The sequence below is a fragment of the Lipophrys pholis genome, assembly GCF_963383615.2.
Source record: "Lipophrys pholis genome assembly, chromosome: 6".
Lineage (NCBI taxonomy): Eukaryota > Metazoa > Chordata > Actinopteri > Blenniiformes > Blenniidae > Lipophrys > Lipophrys pholis.
Window position 1 is genome coordinate 21,052,642 of NC_137629.1, and position 6,799 is coordinate 21,059,440.

The window sequence follows — 6,799 nt, forward strand, 5'->3', positions numbered from 1 at the left end:
ACTTGACCCCCCTTTGTGATGTGGCATGCTTTGGGACATAACCTGAATGTGATTTAATGTTGCAAGTTAACTTTGAGCCATTATGTGCAATACTTATTCTTTCCAGAAACAGTTCTCCGCAGTGTAAGTCATTCAATCCATATAAATCATGCAGTCATTGAATATATATTTTGTGTTTCCTCTTGTTCAGGCTGATGTCTGCAAAAGAAAATAATTTATACCTGAATTTATTTTTAAACATTAGTTTTGTGCTTATTTACTTATTTTGCTACTACCATGCTACTGTGATTGAAAACATTGTATATACTAGGTCGATAATGTATTTAGCATTTGCTATATTTTCAATTGAAATGTACAACTATCATTTTGATCAGATTTCTGTTATATTTTTTGGGGTGATGTGTTAAACTCGTTGACGTGTCTAGTTTTTCTAATTGCTGTATTGTGCTCCACATTTTCACATGAAAAGAATATTGATTATGTCTCTTAGTATTACTTGATTGCAAAATTTCAATAGTTTTTAATTGAATGCTGGGAAGGTTATATTTATTAACTTTTTTTTTTTTTTTTTTTTTTACCTGATATCATTTTTGATTTTTATTAAGTCATTTCACCTTTATATGTAAGTTCCAATTTTTATATTTTCCTCCTGATTGATTTACGCGACAATACAGACGTCAGTTTTTATAGTTGGTTTGTAGTATTGAAGTAAAACAAAGATCTAATGTCATATATTCATTTGCTGCCAACTGTTTGTAACTGTATGCATACATTTGAAGTATTTGTAATGTGAGATGTTGAACGAATAAAACAGCTGTGAGAAAGAATATATGCTTCATTTGGTTTCACCGTCATTTCTGCTTCTTCTCTTTTGGTTTTTAATGTATGTGGACTGATTTGCTTACTCATGGTTTTGTAATATTGAGAACTGTACACCTCGTGTGTGTGTGTGTGTGTGTGTGTGCGCGCGTCTGCACTTTTTAGCACATCTGGTGGGTTGAATCAGGTCGGAGCTATTTATAGACTGAGGCTTATTTCAGGCCTTACTGGGTGTTATTTAGCTTCCTAAACCTCCTCCTTTGTCCCAGCAGAGCTTTCTTGTCTAAAAAGGCAACATTTGTCCAAACTGAAAAAAAACGATATTGCAGAATTATTATAAATGACTGTTTTCTATAATTAGTAGATTTGTTCTCAACTAAGCTTGAATAAAAGTGTAAGATTCACCGCAGTCTTCTATAATTAGATGGAGCGATTCCCCCAAAATTCAGCTCATACTACATACTGTAAATCAAAATGAAAAGAGCATTTTCTTTTCTGTCTCTTTAGCATATCAGGTTGATTATATTACTCTACTACTTCTTAATCCAGCTGTAGTTTCCCAGCCTGCTCGCTGGGTTGAAGTGGCACAAATTTATTTAAAATTTTTTTCTTCGATTTTTTATTTTTTATTTTTTTTAGATAATATGTATTCTGAAAGGAAAAAGTGCGCATTAAACAACAGCGCCTCCTCCTGGTTAGCAGTGGTACAAACCTAATCTAGGACAAATTGCCTCCTCAGATTTACGTCTTCCATAAGTATCTCACCTCACCTCCAGAGGACAGACTGAGCTGCCATGTTGGAAACAATTGCTGAATGATGGCTTTCAAGACTGCATTCTTTCTTTTGAAGTCTTTTGTTTTCGTTTTAACAAGTCGTATTAATTTTACTCTACTTACAGGTTGATGTCTACCCCTGCCTGTACTGTGTAATAGTGTACTGTATTGTTTTAGGACAAAACAGGCCAACCAGAGGGCACAATCCAGTCAGTGGTATGAGTTTACAAAGTGTACACTTTACAGAGAAAACATTAACTGCTGTCTACACTTTGTTTACATGAGACTGGCAGACAAAATATAATACTGAGACCAAAACCCGGCCAGCCAATCGTTGCAAGAAGCTGCAGTGGAAACCAGCTGCTTTTTGCCAGTGAAGTTAAATCATTGTTTTTATACTGTTTCAAGGTTTATTTGGATCCCCACTACCGCGGCAATCCCGTGTTATTCTTTCTGCAGTCCAATAACTTCTTTCCTATACACACCTTTCTTGGACAGCATACATGGCGCCACACCAAGCATGAAATATTAAACTTGCATACATAATAACTGAGGACAAGCTCCTCAAGATTGTGTTTTTATATATAAATGACACAAGGATCTATGAAGATATACAAACACCATTTGTATGTCATAGTTCTTGCAATCTTTCATTTTCTTTCTTTCTTTCTTTCTGTACATTTATGAAAATGTGCTGAGTATGAAGCAACACGCCTTTGCCAAGATCAGAAATATGACAAATTTGTGACGTTAGGTTCTCTAAAAAGTGAATTGAGGACAAACTCAGGATTAATCACAGTAAAACAAAGGGGAACAGTTGGTGTTGTCTTTATTATAGGCCTTATTAAGCCATATACGTTTTCACTTATCTGGCCTTGTTAAAATCAAATGGCCCTTGTGCTAACATGAGTTCAACAATTGATTGTGATGTTCATAACTGGCAATGATTAATATACAATTATACCCTCTAAAAGACATTTAGTGATCATGTGTCACAGAAGGCGAAAGTTGCTTTTCAATAAAATAATGTTGCATATATGATCGTCGGAAAATGACTTGTTACTCGTTTTCCATTTGAGAGCATTAACAAGACAACAAGGGAATAATTAATTACATTTGATGGTCATCTTAACTTTGATTTTATAATATGTAAACGCCGATGTAATTTTTTTTCCAAGTGGAAGGAGAGAGCATGCCAATTCCCAGTTACCCGTGAACGCATCATTAGCAGCGGCACAATTAGCTGTTAGTTTAGCGAAAAACGATAAAATGTCCTCATTTAAGAAGTACGTCCCGCGGTTTGGCTCTGAGCCGGACTCCAGTCAGAGAACCGAGTCCCACCCGGACCACCGGACCGCAGGCTGGCCCGAGGCCCCCAGCCAGTCCCCCAGGGAGACCCGGGGGCGGCGGCGGACCCGGACTCGGTCCATCCTCAAAGTGAGACTGGCCAAGTTCACCGGGCGACCCGTCCTGGACCGAGACACCAGCGAGGACAAAACTCCCCGAGGAGCCACCCGGGATCCCCCAGCTGCTAAAACCATCCGGCCAGGGGAGCCAGGGGGAGAAACTCCAAGTAAAGACACTGTTAACTTTAGTTCACTGGTTAATTCACTAAATATGAGGTTCCCTTATGCTTATGCTAACACGTTAGCGAGCTGCTCGCATCAGCTCTGAAATTCTTAATTTCATTCATAATGAAATGAGAAATTGGTTAATCAGAAATGCTGGCGTTCTCAGGGTTACTGTAAATGTCAAAATATATCATTTTATTTGCTGTAAGATTGTCCATAACTTTATGCAGTAAGTCCCAGTCTTTTGCTACAGATACCACAGGAAACCCTCATATATCTAGTGGAGCCCATGCATTAATTGATCAAGACTAAATACAGATGATCCACACTATATTAAGGACTTGTTAATAAAGTTTTAACAAGTCTTTTTTCAGTTCTGTAGCTTCAATCAAAATCCATAACATTGTCCTGCTCATTACAAAGCTTATAACGTTGGATTAACCTTGGAACTGCTACTATATAGTAAATATCAAATGGAAAACCATAATTGTCTTGTGTTGTTGTTTCTATTTTCAGATCCCTACACCGAGTCTGCACCTGTTGATCAAAGTATTTTCTTTTTCTCTCAAGAATCTTCAGTCAAAGTAAAGAATGAGCGGGAAAGGGTAGGTGATATGGAATATGTACGGCATCTGTGTTGATCAAAAAATATTTACAAAAGTACAAAGCGAAAGCAAGATACACAATAAAAGTTTGCAGTTGAATATGATTTCACTTAAAATGTAAATTTTTTTTAAATGAAACAACGGAAAACATGAAAAAAAAGGTGACTTCATTCTTAACTATCAGTTAATCCCGTATATGAGTGTGCCTAATTTCAAAATCACTAGCGTCTTAAACATTCACTTTCACAAGAAGCCCTGTCGTGATCATTTGCCTCAACAATTAAAAGTTTCTCCACCGGCGAGGTGGGACCAGAAATACCGTCATTGTGCCGTTATTCTAGGTTCAGAGCCATCAGCTGTCCTCATCCAGCAGAACTCGGTGTAAAATGGTGGAAAGTTAAAGAGATGTCCTCTCACGGAACAAGCCCAGTTTGTCAGTACTTTCGTCTAGAAAATTAAAAACCAATGCGAGTTTATCCGCAAAACTTTCTTCACTTTTGGGGGGGTCCATTTACACGACATCGGCGTGCGAATCTACTGCATCTCTGAAGTTTTTATACCGGCACTCAAGGTGGAAAGATTATTTTACGGTCACGATTCCCCCCTGCAGAGGCTGCTGGAAGCAACGGAGTCCTGTTACTGCACAACAGATTCGTCATCAGTCCATATGAATGTCGGGTTATTTGCCAGACACCGACCAGATTTCAAGACAAGAGAAGGCTGATGTTTGTCACTCTCCTCGACCACCCAGAAGTTTTGGGAAAAGCAGAGGCTTTTTTATGCAGCTGCAGCAGAAGGAGATTTCTACACTCCGGATTTTATTTCATCAGTAAAATGATTTATTCTGGCTTCACTCTTTATCCTGTATTTCTGCATAATAACATGGTTTTTATAGCCATAAAAAAGTTATTGAGTGGTGGATTGAGTGAGACCCAGTACTAGTGAAGGCCCAGGTCTGAAGTGCACGGCCCACCACTGCAGTAATGAGACAATGAAATTCCACAAATACTCATAATTAACACTGGACCTGTACGTCCATGAAGTGAGATGACCACTCTCTTTTATTAAACCTTCATTTTCTCCCCTGGGAATGTGTGTCCTGTCCTCGTTAGACCAAGCTGGCGGTTCTCAGGACCATCTCCAGGATGCTGGAGGAGAATGAGCTGATCAGACAGAGACTGGATCTCCTCACCCAGGCCAACTGAGTGTGGATGAAAAGGGCCTGCGGCGATATCAGGCTGTGTACCTGTGCGGCTCATCTGCTGCTGTTTCTCCACATCTGTCTTTATTCACACGTTCAGTTCCTTCAGTGAGGCGTGTTCTGTTCAGGCCCCTTGTTGTAACTATGAAAAGCTTGGTGGTTCTTAGAGTTGTCTGCATAGAATTGTCGCCATTTTCTAGAGTGTTTGTTGGACTTTGTTACTTCATTTATTCAAACTGTTGCGCCAAAGTTTTTATTCCAATTTAGTTATATAATAATTACAATTTCACTGCATCTAGCTTGTGCCAAGGCTGCTTTGTTACTCTGAAGTTGATGGCTGAATGATGAATGGGTGGAAAGCGGGCAGATTAGACACACTATCTGAACGCAGGTCAGCACAGTGTCTCTCAGTGTATGTTTTCCTTTTAAAAAGCTTTTAAACTTGGAGCAGTGCACGTTTGCCATATGGACATACACATTCCTCCACCAGAGGTCGCCATTGCTTTTCCTGAGTCTCAGTTCAGTTGTTCAGCTTTTGCTCACACAGCAAAATGAGTATATATCCCAGTGTTAATCTATATATTCACACTTCTGTGCCCTGAGTGTTGTGCTTCCTTCCTGTTACTTTGGTATTCACTCCAAGCGTTAGCTCAGAATAGGACCAAGAGTTTTTCTTTAACATCAATTCAAGCGTTCATCAAATGTTTCAGCTGATGTGAGTCCCAAACACTTTCGTTACTGTACTAAGTTTAAAACAATAGTGAATCTGTTACTTAAGAGGAAATATCTCCTGGAAAATAACTGAATGTTCAACATAAAATACTATTTGTTAATAAATTAGTCGCCACAATAACAACTGTCATTGTTGTTAGGTGATAAGAAATGAGTATGAACAGTAACTTGAATTTATAGCTTTCGTTTTTAATGGGATTTATGTTCGCAAGTTAATCCGAGCATATGGCTGTCATTATTCTAACTGTAAAATTACTGTTGAACCAATGAGTCGGACAATTTGATGCAAATTGTTCATGCAGGTTTTGTTTTTTTTTTCCTCCCATGTTTTGAGTTCTGGGCCTCATTGCCTTTGTGTTGAGAACCTCCGAGGATTAGATATTTGTGTCTCGCACACAGCATGACTGCCTTATCGGAGTTCCCAGGAAAAGCTCACAGACGTATTTTACAAGTGATACAAAATATACCAAGGCGTGTTACAGCAATGCTTCAATAAACATTTCACCAACACATTTGTTTACCAGCTTTCCAATTTATTGTACATTTTTATGCCTTAAATGCATTTATTCTTTGTGTTTAATGCGTTTTACATCATGAAACATTAGTATTAAGCTGTTAGCATGTGTATGGAATAAAAAAGTCTAAGTCTACTTGTGCCAATTTTATGGTCTGGATTTGAAATGTCTGGTAAATAATCTACAGTGTTATGTTCATGGTTTTGCACTAAAGCTTAGTTTTCAGCTTTTGCTTATCACTATTATGAAAATAATAATTAAATGAAAATCAAATGGAAAAGCTCATGTGGCGTGAAGGTCAGCCCTCTGACTCCCGGGCTTTTCCTGCACACACTCGTTCAATCCCTCAACCTGGATTACAAGATGCATATAAACCTAAACTTTTTTTTTTTTTAAGCTTTCAGGCATTTTATCAGTCAGCTTGAATGTACTGTAAGAGTTCACAGCCGCTGCAAACAGAGCAGAGTGTTTGAAGTGAGTAAACAGGCCGTTTATTGAGGCTGCTAGTCCATAATTGAAGATGGACGACTGTTGGGGTGGCGATTACTAAGTTGGAAGAGGCGCGTCAGGCCATCGGCGCTG